Source organism: Vicia villosa, linkage group LG2, assembly GCF_029867415.1.
Source record: "Vicia villosa cultivar HV-30 ecotype Madison, WI linkage group LG2, Vvil1.0, whole genome shotgun sequence".
Lineage (NCBI taxonomy): Eukaryota > Viridiplantae > Streptophyta > Magnoliopsida > Fabales > Fabaceae > Vicia > Vicia villosa.
The window spans coordinates 38,687,231-38,700,662 of NC_081181.1; positions in this window are offsets into that span (position 1 = coordinate 38,687,231).

Below are 13,432 nucleotides of genomic sequence, written 5' to 3' on the forward strand. Positions count from 1 at the left end.
TTAGTCTTGCAATCTGTTCTTGCATCTTTGTTTCAAAATTCTCGAATAATATATCAACATCTGTTGGGAGGGTTTCATGATGATGTTCTTGGGAAAGTTCTGGATTATGTTCAGATGACAATTCTAGTTCAGGTTCAGTGAATTGATCTGGTTGTTAGTTTGGGAATTGCTCTTGTTCTGGTTTCTCAGTTTCTTGTTCAATAGACTGGCCAATTTGATGTTTAGAGGTTTTGGTTGGGTGGGATTCTGGAGTTGAAGTTTTTGAGATTATTTGGGGTGAGTTTGTAGTGTGAACAGGTGAATTTTTTGGTGAGGGTGAGGCTGAGATGATTTGAACTTCCGGCGAGAATGAACTGACAAATTTATTTTGAAAAGAATGAAGTGAAACAATTTTGGTTAAGTGGGGTGGTGTTTGTACGATTGTTTCAGCAAGGGTGTTGCATGTTGGAACATTGGGTAATAATGTTGCTAAAGGGCTTGTAATACCAGGAATGTTCCACGATCCTTTATACCACTCATAGGGTTTTTTAGTTAGGCTTTGAGGTCTAATTTCAGATGACTCTGAACATACTTTTCAATATGGAATGGTGGATCATTTTCTGGTTGATGTGAAGCTTTTGGAGTAGAAGATACAATTTCTTTTGGTGGTAAAGTTTCAGATAGATTTGGATTTGCTGGTATGGGAGACACAACAGGATTTTCATTCTGTATATCTGGAGAAGTGATTTTTGCTTGAATTTCAATAGGTGAAGATTCTTTTTGTTTGGGAGATTGAGGCTCGGGGGTTTGATTTTCTTGGTTCTGGGAGACAATAGAAGTTTTTGTTGGTTTGGATGGTTCGGTTGATTTTGGATCAAAGTTGTCAATGTCTGACAACATTTGTGATAGGTTTTTATTTTCTAGTGGGTTTGTAGGAATGGTTTCTGAAGTTGGAACTTTTAAAGATTTTGTGGCTTGAGGTTCAGGTAAAACAGATGTTTCAATACTTTCAAAATTAACAGTAGAGATGAGTGTAGGAGGATTACCTAAAGTCTTTTTCTTCTTGGTCTTCTGAGCCTTGGGAGCTTTGACAGAGGTTTCTTCTTCTTCAACCTTTCTCTTCTTGGACTTCTTCTTCTTCTTGTGAACTTCTGGGATGGGGTCATTTCTGCCTTGAAACCAGGCTAGATTAATTTGTATGCCTGCCTCCTTGTTTAATTTGATGAAATTAAGAATGATTTATGGAGCATCTCCGGCATTAAACAGAGAGAAATCATTAATCTAGACCCTTCTTTGATGAATGAAGTTTTCTCTATAGGAGGTGGGTGGACGGACAATATCTTCGATGATCTTCATTTTCTTAAGGTTCTTTCAACTTAAAGTTTTTCCACAAATTGGTTCTAATTCTTCAACCAAGTTTGCTTCTGTTATGTGAGCAACTAGGCCGTTTTCAGTCAGAATATTGGAGATTAATCTCGAAAGAGAAATCCAGTTTCTCTGAACCTTAACTTTACGATTTTCTCTGGATTCATTAACATGAGCCCACAAATGATTGAAAACGATATACGGAAGATCAATCTTGATGTTTTTTCCTAGACAGTAGAGTAGAAATTGTTGATCGATATTGACATAGTCTGAATAACTTGTTGCTTTTTTGTGGAAGATACAGCCCAGAAAAATCTTTGCCCAAACTTGGTAATATTCCTGCATCTTTTTGAATTTTGGGGAAGATTTTCCATTCTTAAAGATCTCAGAATAAACTTCTTCCATATCAGGTCTTCCGTCAGCAACTCCAACTACTCCTTCTCCTTTAAGACCGAGTAATTTTCCAATTAGGTTTTCTGTAATAATGATTTGCTTGCCCATAACCATTGATAAAATTGCCTTGGGTGTAGTGATTGCATGGATCCAAAATTCTTTAACAAGACGAGGAAAGACTGGTCCGATTAATCTGTCAAAGAAACTTTCCCAACCTTGAAACCTAACTGCGGGAAATAAATCAACCCCGTTTTCTATGATGTTAGACAAGTCCGTCATGTACTCACAGATAACTTCTATTTTATCTACAGGGAGTAGCATTGTTCTTTGTGATTCAATGTAACCTTTGGGTAGAGGGTTGATTTGATGGGATGACGACGCGGAAGCCATTGTAGAGCGGTAGTTGAGAGAGACAAAGAAGCGTATATGGTTTTGAAAAGATGAGACAGGGAAAGAGAGAACGGACAATTTCACAGACTATTTATAGAGAACATTCAGACAGTTTAAAAAAAATAAAAAAATAATCATGGTACTCCTTTAGTGAATTTGACAAACATGAGAAAGGACGAGACTAAAGAATAGATTGGAACAGTTCTCTAGAATTTTATCACTGTACCTTGCGCGTGCGAAGTTTCACAAACTTACTCACGTGTTAATGTTTTGGAGTTAGTGTGACACCGCACCGAAACTTATGTCCTATGATCTTCTGAACTGGAGTTCAAAAGTTTCTCAGCACTACTTTGTTCTTTTCTTCTGGGGCCTTAGAAGTTTATTGTTTTATCATGTAGAATTTAACAGCTAGAGGAGTAGGTGACAATTATTACTAGACATGCAAGAGAGATTTATAAACTCATTTTATAGTTAGCACAATAGTAACAAGAGAAATTTGTAAAAAGATCTGACAGTATTTGAAGATAACCGTTCTTCATGTCTTTCATGAGAGAGAGAGAGCATTTTCAGATGTTCTGTTTTTTTCTGCTTTAGTCTTGTTCTTCTGTGTCTCTAGTCTTTGAACTGGTCATTTTCCTTCTTCTTTTCTCCTAAGAGAGAGTATCTTCAGATCTTTGTCTTGAAGTGTCTTTATTTCTTGACCTGATCTTGACTGAATGGATTTGATCATTTTGGATTGAGTCAGCTTTGCTTGTTTATCTTTGATCTAGTCCTGATGAGTTTGGTTTTGATTTAGATCCCCTGGCTTGTGTCTGCTATACTTGTTTGTCTTTGAATATTTCTACTAAGCGCATATTCTTCTTTCTGATGTCTTGAGTATCTTGTGAACCCTTTTTGATGTTGATCCACAAAACTCCTTCAAATATGTAGATGATGTTCTCGGAGTATTGAGATCTTTGCCTTGACATCTTTTGATTATACTGAGAGTTGGAATATGACGTTGATCATATGCTAAGTGTGGTTTTTCTCCTTCTGGATCTCTCTACACGGTTAAGTTTTTGATCTTGAGATCAATACAGAGCCATGCTCTGATACCAATTGAAGGTGGAGAAAAACACAAGAAAGGGGGGATTAAGTTGTGTTCTTTATCAGATTAAAATTCCCTTTCTTTTAAATTCTTTTCTTTCTTCTTTGTATCTCATCTTCTGGATATGCTATTGTGTTGCGGAAGCATGCTTGGAATGGAGTTGCATAACCAATGAGATATTCAATTTAACTTCTTTACATATTATCAGAACTTTTGACTTGCTCAGTACAGTTCTAATGATATTCTGCGTGAATGTTCAGAGATAATTGAATTGTGCAGAAAGTAAAAGACACGTTCATTTTTATCCTTGTTCACCTTCTGAATAAGGCTACCTCCAGTCCACCTTCTTCAGGTGATTTTCCTCTCAACAGAGGTCTTAATCCACTATAACCAAAACTTGATTACAACTGCATGATCCTCCGTCTTGACTAACATCCTGCACAGCCAACTGTTGTGACTAACCCTGCACAAGCTACACGCGAGTGACTAACCCCTAGATGACCGAACCATTCGGTGATCCCATCTAGATATAACATTCATCAATCTAGTAATCTGCACAATAACACATGTGACTAACTCCCTGCACAACTACCTGCTGTGACTAACTGCAATGGACTGTTTAGTGATCTCCACGAGATATAACATCCATTGACTCCTGGACTTCTGACCATCACTTGGTCTCCAAGAGAATTTCCATAATGATCATCATCATTGTCTTCTTAAGCTTCTGACCATTTCTAGGTCGCTCAAGGCATCTGTCATACCCCAAAATTTGCCCTCTTATATTCAATTAAAGGTTCCTCTATGCATCTTCAATGGCACAAGTTTCAAAGGCTTATTCAGGTCACTCTCTCCTAATCAAAGATCTCCAAAACTAGGGTTCTCATTTTATCAAAGGATCGTGAATATTCAAGGCCTCGAATGGATCTCAAGGTGTCTCACATATATCAAAGTATCTTCATGTCAATTATCAAACTTCAATCCCAAGGCTCTCCCACTCAATGGCTCAGATGACCAATAATCGACTGTGTTGACCTAAAAGTCAACTATAGTCAAAATACAGTCAAACTTCAAGATTTTTGGTCAACATCAAGTATGTGAGGTCATATCCATCATTTGATCAAAGGTTGATCATGATCCATTAATAAAAACTCAAAGATGAACAAATGCAAAGGTTCAAATTAGGGTTTTTCATAGGAAAAGTCAACTCAACTTTGACTGGCCATAACTTCTACATGGAGTGTCAGAAATTCCTCACTCAAAGCCTATTCTGAAGGAAATTTGATTCTCTACAACTTTGTCTCTCACAAGCCAAGGCCAGAAAGGCTTCATTTGAGAGATATAGTCCAATACATTATAGGTCCTCCCCAAAGGTCAACAAAAACACCTTTTGGGTCGAAGCTCATAAATTGAGCATGGAAACTTCAATTGAGATGAAACAAAAAGGTTCACTTAGAGGACTCTTTGAGCTCTCCAAAAAGTCCTAGAACATATTTATATGACAAATATTGAAGGAGTTATGTCTTGTTAAAGTTGGCAAAGTTGGAAAGAATGTATGAAGAAGATATTGACTCATTTTGAAAATTCTCTAAATGGGCCCTTATTTCTTTGATCCAAACTTGATTCTAATATTGTTATAAGCCCTTGGCCCAATCCCATGCCATGTTACTATTTTATTTAATTAAATTTGATTTTAATTCATTTTGAATTTGAACTTAACTAAGATAAATAATAGAAAATCAAAGATTTGATTTTAGGTCTATTATGTGATGGAAATATCATGATGATATCACTATAATTAGATCCAAATTCGTGCACAAGCTTCAAGGGCAAGAAAAAAAGCAATTTTGGAAAGATTTGATAAAAATTCTCAATCAAACTTTCCACCATCAAAGAACAAGATTATATTGGATTTCCTTCAAAGTTTGTTACCCTAAACCGATCCCATATATATAGTGAGAAATTGCAGACACCAGGGGAGGTTTTTCTTGGCCTCCAAGAACCAAAATCGGACTCAAAAAATCCAAGAAAAATTAAAATCGATTTCAATATTGCTGGGTGATTCAACATGTTTTGGTGATTCAAACGCATTCTCTGGGACCTCCTGAGACTATCACGATCATCACCAAGGATCAGAGTGCTTGGAATAGCCCCCCTTCAAATCACGTTTTTTTTGCTTTTTTATTTCAAATTCGTTTTCGATGATTTGCAATGCATAAATATGTTTTGACTCTATAATCGTGTTTGCCATGACGTGGTGAATGATTCTGGATAGTTTAATTAAGTTTTGGCTGCAGGTTAAGCATTCCACCATTGCTAGGGTTCGAGGTTTCATACATGGGGGTTTTGTGTGGAAGGGTTTTTGGGCCAAATAAATGGTTTCATTGAATTCGCGTGGTTGTTTTATACTGATCTGGGCTTTTGCTCATGATTAATGGCGCGTGTAGCTTGTGTTCGCAGGTTTGGCTATGGATGCGGTCGTAGTTAATTCCAAGTCAATCCGTAGCAAAAAGTCTTTATTTTAACACCAAATTAATCTGAAATTTAGTATCAAAAGGGTGTAAAAGCAAAATTAAATATTAATAGCCGGGGAAAAAATAAAAAAACTCGGCTCAAAATTTTTTAGGAGTAACGCGAAATGCGTCATTGCTCCTTAATCTTTTTGCTAAGTAACCGGGTAATTTCATCACAAATGTTATTATTCGCATCAAAAGGTGATTTGATTACTATAAACAATCCATTTGCTGAGTAACCGGGTAATTTCATCACAAATGTTATTATTCGCGTCAAAAGGTGATTTAATTACAATCCATTTGCTGAGTAACCGGGTAATTTCGTCACAAATGTTATTATTCGCGCCAAAACGTGATTTGATTACTATAAACAATCCATTTGCTGAGTAACCGGGTAATTTCATCACAAATGTTATTATTCGCGTCAAAAGGTGATTAGATTACTATGAACAATCCATTTACTAAGTAACTGGGTAATTTCATCACAAATGTTATTATTCGCGTCAAAAGGTAATTCGATTGCTATAAACAATGAGTCGTGCATACAATAATTAAATTTCCCCTTAATAAGTACCGATAGCTTTGCACTCTTGAGATAATAAAGAAAGGATAGTAATAGAAATTTCAAAAAAAAAGTTGAAATCTCTTACTTTGCTCTAGATTTCGAAGTAGAATATGGGGCATCACACACACACTATAAATTAGTGGATGGATCATTTTTCTAAAGATTAAAATATTATCCGACTATAGTATGTTCCTGAGGGTAAATTTTATATATAAATAATCTTATGAGAAAATTATATTTGTTTGTGTTTTAGATTAAAAAAATTGCATTAATATTTTTAGTTCGGAGATGTTACCACATTTAAAATCATAAGTTATTTAATGTTTTTAAACTTGAATGCTGTTAATCTAAATTTATAATAATTTTTTAATTTATGTTTTTTAATTTTATGAATTTCATGTTATTATTTGTGAAAATGTACTTTTTACCATTAAAGGTAAAATATTTTTGTAAGTTAGTGTATCTATTTAGTGTTCATTATCATGGAATTGAAAATGTTGGACTAGTCCTAGCTTGGTATGAGTAGGCAGCATAAGAGCATTGGCTTCATTTGTTGAGAGCTCCTTCTAGTTGATCTTCATCTTTAATTATTCTTCAAGAGCATGTTGAGAACATAATATTTATTCTGAATTTGTCTTTTGTTTTGATCTCTTATTCTTCTTTTCAAGCCGATAGAGAAGGACTGTTCTTATCTGGATTACTTCTTGCTTTGATCTTCAACTCTTTTCTTCAAGCAGATTAAGAACATCAGTTCTTATTCAGGATTGCTTCTTGCTCTGATCTTTAACACTTTTCTTCAAGCAGATTCAGAACATCTGTTCTTATTCAGGATTTCTTCTTACTTTGATCTTCAACTCTTTTCTTCAAGCAGATTAAGAACATCAGTTCTTTTTCAAGATTGCTTCTTTTCATCTTTTGACCACTTTAGTGATATTCCAATTATGAGCCCCTCATCTCTCTGAGCCACACGTCCATGATGAATCTTTCTTCTATTTATACCCTTTTAGATTGTGTCCGTTATCTTGATCTTTGGAGAGCATATTAAATGCTTGCGTGTTGCTTTTTTATTTTTGTTTTCTTCAACAAGCTGCATGTGGGTTTCTTTTTCAATCATCCTCGGAAGTTGCTCCATTTACTTGTTGCAGCCGTTTTGTTGATGATGATGTTTGTAACGGGTTTATTGCATTTTCTTTTCTTTGTCCACGTGTGCCTTTGTTGTTAAAAGCTTTTTGTATGTCACTACGTTATTCTATCAGAACTTCTGATCTGCTGTTCATGTGATCTTCTTCCTTTAATGAGTCTTCATGTATATTGATGTTTCTTTGAAGCTTCTGATTGTACTTTCTGATTCTGTGCTTATTGTATGTGAACGTTGGTATTTTTGTTTAACTCTTTGAAGATTGTCTTGTTGAATTCTAGCTTCTTATGATACTGTTGTTGTTGCATATTCATTGTTGCTTCTTTACTTCTGATTTGCTGATCTTAGCTTGTTTGACGTATTCTTAATCAGAACATCTGATAAATGATGTTTAGGTTCATCAATCTTCTGGATGTTTGATTTCATATCTGGGCCAGTTTCAGATGTAGTCGTTGTACTCTTTTTCTGATGAATCCTGTATAAGACTTATAGCATAGTATTTGCACACTAAATGAAACCATTAATAATAAAATTGTTAATTACAAAATATATGCTTGTTATCATCAAAACCAGATTTTGAACATAGATTCTCAATCTTGTTCTAACAATCTCCCCCTTTTTGATGATGACAAAAACCATGTATTTTGATGGAACAGTTTTATAAGATGATAATAATTAAGCAAGTATATTTCATTCTCATTTATATGTTCAATGAATCAACTTTATTTTTTAATGAAATTAATTCTTTCTCCCTTTTTTGTTATGTTTAGTCAATCAACTTATTCATCAAAGTTTACTTATTCTTTCTCCCCCTTATTGTTATCATCAAAAAGCTTTTTAAGAGATCTATCAAATTTAGAAATAATTCCTCTCCCTTAGATGTATAGTCTCCCCCTGAATTGGATAATCCTATTAATTTCTGTTTTAAGAACTCCTCCTGAAATAGGTATACGAAAGGAATTGTATGTTGCTAGCTTTCTGAAAAATTTTCTCTTCAGCCTGTTTCTTCAGAAGATTTTAGATTTTCCTACACACGTTCAAAGCAGATACTAATTGTCTAGGAATAGCATGTCAATTTTAATAAGAGAACTAACTTCGAAATTTCAAATATTTTTACTCATGTGGTTACTTATAAGATTATTGATATTGTAAATGATTGCAGGCAAGGAGTATAAAACAAAACACACAAAGATGTTCATAATTCACACAAAAAGAAAAGTATTGATATTCACACAACTAGAATTATGACAGACATTCACATAGAAACATAATATAAGGTTGCTTGGGAATGAGAGATAGAAGAAGATTTTTGATTTCATTTGTAGACTCCTATTGTCACATCATCCAGGATTCGAATTTCCTGTTGGTTGCATCATGCCTGTCCAGTCTTTTTCTGACTTCTGCATTTTCCTTCTTAAGTTCATTTAGCGTTTCAAGCATCTTAGCAAACTTGTCATTTGCAACACTTGCAAGTACAGATGAAACAGTGAGAACCTTGGGAGTCACCTGATCACCATTTACTTCCCACGTTGGCATTCTTCCATCAGAAATGTCTTTAGGTACGTCACTTGAAATTTGCTTTATCAAGGCTAAAGAATTCGCTTAATTATCATCAATATCCATATGCTCAGAAGATGTAGAACCGGGAGTGTTGCTGATGAAAGTGGAGGTTTTAGAGCCCAGAGATCCATCACAAGAGTGATGACAGCATTCATGTTCTCAGAAAATTTCTCATTAGCATGAGTGCGGCATACTTCTTTGAGTTTAAGAGACTCAGAGTTGAATCTTCTTCTGATTGTATCTTAGAGGGCTTCTGAGGCCACTGGACTTCCATTTAAGGCACAGTCAGCTTTTAGTCTTGCAATCTGTTCTTGCATCTTTGTTTCAAAATTCTCGAATAATATATCAACATCTGTTGGGAGGGTTTCATGATGATGTTCTTGGGAAAGTTCTGGATTATGTTCAGATGACAATTCTAGTTCAGGTTCAGTGAATTGATCTGGTTGTTAGTTTGGGAATTGCTCTTGTTCTGGTTTCTCAGTTTCTTGTTCAATAGACTGGCCAATTTGATGTTTAGAGGTTTTGGTTGGGTGGGATTCTGGAGTTGAAGTTTTTGAGATTATTTGGGGTGAGTTTGTAGTGTGAACGGGTGAATTTTGTGGTGAGGGTGAGGCTGAGATGATTTGAACTTCCGGCGAGAATGAACTGACAAATTTATTTTGAAAAGAATGAAGTGAAACAATTTTGGTTAAGTGGGGTGGTGTTTGTACGATTGTTTCAGCAAGGGTGTTGCATGTTGGAACATTGGGTAATAATGTTGCTAAAGGGCTTGTAATACCAGGAATGTTCCACGATCCTTTATACCACTCATAGGGTTTTTTAGTTAGGCTTTGAGGTCTAATTTCAGATGACTCTGAACATACTTTTCAATATGGAATGGTGGATCATTTTCTGGTTGATGTGAAGCTTTTGGAGTAGAAGATACAATTTCTTTTGGTGGTAAAGTTTCAGATAGATTTGGATTTGCTGGTATGGGAGACACAACAGGATTTTCATTCTGTATATCTGGAGAAGTGATTTTTGCTTGAATTTCAATAGGTGAAGATTCTTTTTGTTTGGGAGATTGAGGCTCGGGGGTTTGATTTTCTTGGTTCTGGGAGACAATAGAAGTTTTTGTTGGTTTGGATGGTTCGGTTGATTTTGGATCAAAGTTGTCAATGTCTGACAACATTTGTGATAGGTTTTTATTTTCTAGTGGGTTTGTAGGAATGGTTTCTGAAGTTGGAACTTTTAAAGATTTTGTGGCTTGAGGTTCAGGTAAAACAGATGTTTCAATACTTTCAAAATTAACAGTAGAGATGAGAGTAGGAGGATTACCTAAAGTCTTTTTCTTCTTGGTCTTCTGAGCCTTGGGAGCTTTGACAGAGGTTTCTTCTTCTTCAACCTTTCTCTTCTTGGACTTCTTCTTCTTGTGAACTTCGGGGATGGGGTCATTTCTGCCTTGAAACCAGGCTAGATTAATTTGTATGCCTGCCTCCTTGTTTAATTTGATGAAATTAAGAATGATTTATGGAGCATCTCCGGCATTAAACAGAGAGAAATCATTAATCTAGACCCTTCTTTGATGAATGAAGTTTTCTCTATAGGAGGTGGGTGGACGGACAATATCTTCGATGATCTTCATTTTCTTAAGGTTCTTTCAACTTAAAGTTTTTCCACAAATTGGTTCTAATTCTTCAACCAAGTTTGCTTCTGTTATGTGAGCAACTAGGCCGTTTTCAGTCAGAATATTGGAGATTAATCTCGAAAGAGAAATCCAGTTTCTCTGAACCTTAACTTTACGATTTTCTCTGGATTCATTAACATGAGCCCACAAATGATTGAAAACGATATACGGAAGATCAATCTTGATGTTTTTTCCTAGACAGTAGAGTAGAAATTGTTGATCGATATTGACATAGTCTGAATAACTTGTTGCTCTTTTGTGGAAGATACAGCCCAGAAAAATCTTTGCCCAAACTTGGTAATATTCCTTCATCTTTTTGAATTTTGGGGAAGATTTTCCATTCTTAAAGATCTCAGAATAAACTTCTTCCATATCAGGTCTTCCGTCAGCAACTCCAACTACTCCTTCTCCTTTAAGACCGAGTAATTTTCCAATTAGGTTTTCTGTAATAATGATTTGCTTGCCCATAACCATTGATAAAATTGCCTTGGGTGTAGTGATTGCATGGATCCAAAATTCTTTAACAAGACGAGGAAAGACTGGTCCGATTAATCTGTCAAAGAAACTTTCCCAACCTTGAAACCTAACTGCGGGAAATAAATCAACCCCGTTTTCTATGATGTTAGACAAGTCCGCCATGTACTCACAGATAACTTCTATTTTATCTACAGGGAGTAGCATTGTTCTTTGTGATTCAATGTAACCTTTGGGTAGAGGGTTGATTTGATGGGATGACGACGCGGAAGCCATTGTAGAGCGGTAGTTGAGAGAGACAAAGAAGCATATATGGTTTTGAAAAGATGAGACAGGGAAAGAGAAAACGGACAATTTCACAGACTATTTATAGAGAACATTCAGACAGTTTAAAAAAAATAAAAAAATAATCATGGTACTCCTTTAGTGAATTTGACAAACATGAGAAAGGACGAGACTAAAGAATAGATTGGAACAGTTCTCTAGAATTTTATCACTGTACCTTGCGCGTGCGAAGTTTCACAAACTTACCCACGTGTTAATGTTTTGGAGTTAGTGTGACACCGCACCGAAACTTATGTCCTATGATCTTCTGAACTGGAGTTCAAAAGTTTCTCAGCACTACTTTGTTCTTTTCTTCTGGGGCCTTAGAAGTTTATTGTTTTATCATGTAGAATTTAACAGCTAGAGGAGTAGGTGACAATTATTACTAGACATGCAAGAGAGATTTATAAACTCATTTTATAGTTAGCACAATAGTAACAAGAGAAATTTGTAAAAAGATCTGACAGTATTTGAAGATAACCGTTCTTCATGTCTTTCATGAGAGAGAGAGAGAGCATTTTCAGATGTTCTGTTTTTTTCTGCTTTAGTCTTGTTCTTCTGTGTCTCTAGTCTTTGAACTGGTCATTTTCCTTCTTCTTTTCTCCTAAGAGAGAGTATCTTCAGATCTTTGTCTTGAAGTGTCTTTATTTCTTGACCTGATCTTGACTGAATGGATTTGATCATTTTGGATTGAGTCAGCTTTGCTTGTTTATCTTTGATCTAGTCCTGATGAGTTTGGTTTTGATTTAGATCCCCTGGCTTGTGTCTGCTATACTTGTTTGTCTTTGAATATTTCTACTAAGCGCATATTCTTCTTTCTGATGTCTTGAGTATCTTGTGAACCCTTTTTATGTTGATCCACAAAACTCCTTCAAATATGTAGATGATGTTCTCGGAGTATTGAGATCTTTGCCTTGACATCTTTTGATTATACTGAGAGTTGGAATATGACGTTGATCATATGCTAAGTGTGGTTTTTCTCCTTCTGGATCTCTCTACACGGTTAAGTTTTTGATCTTGAGATCAATACAGAGCCATGCTCTGATACCAATTGAAGGTGGAGAAAAACACAAGAAAGGGGGGATTAAGTTGTGTTCTTTATCAGATTAAAATTCCCTTTCTTTTAAATTCTTTTCTTTCTTCTTTGTATCTCATCTTCTGGATATGCTATTGTGTTGCGGAAGCATGCTTGGAATGGAGTTGCATAACCAATGAGATATTCAATTTAACTTCTTTACATATTATCAGAACTTTTGACTTGCTTAGTACAGTTCTAATGATATTCTGCGTGAATGTTCAGAGTTAATTGAATTGTGCAGAAAGTAAAAGACACGTTCATTTTTATCCTTGTTCACCTTCTGAATAAGGCTACCTCCAGTCCACCTTCTTCAGGTGATTTTCCTCTCAACAGAGGTCTTAATCCACTATAACCAAAACTTGATTACAACTGCATGATCCTCCGTCTTGACTAACATCCTGCACAGCCAACTGTTGTGACTAACCCTGCACAAGCTACACGCGAGTGACTAACCCCTAGATGACCGAACCATTCAGTGATCCCATCTAGATATAACATTCATCAATCTAGTAATCTGCACAATAACACATGTGACTAACTCCCTGCACAACTACCTGCTGTGACTAACTGCAATGGACTGTTTAGTGATCTCCACGAGATATAACATCCATTGACTCCTGGACTTCTGACCATCACTTGGTCTCCAAGAGAATTTCCATAATGATCATCATCATTGTCTTCTTAAGCTTCTGACCATTTCTAGGTCGCTCAAGGCATCTGTCATACCCCAAAATTTGCCCTCTTATATTCAATTAAAGGTTCCTCTATGCATCTTCAATGGCACAAGTTTCAAAGGCTTATTCAGGTCACTCTCTCCTAATCAAAGATCTCCAAAACTAGGGTTCTCATTTTATCAAAGGATCGTGAATATTCAAGGCCTCGAATGATCTCAAGGTGTCT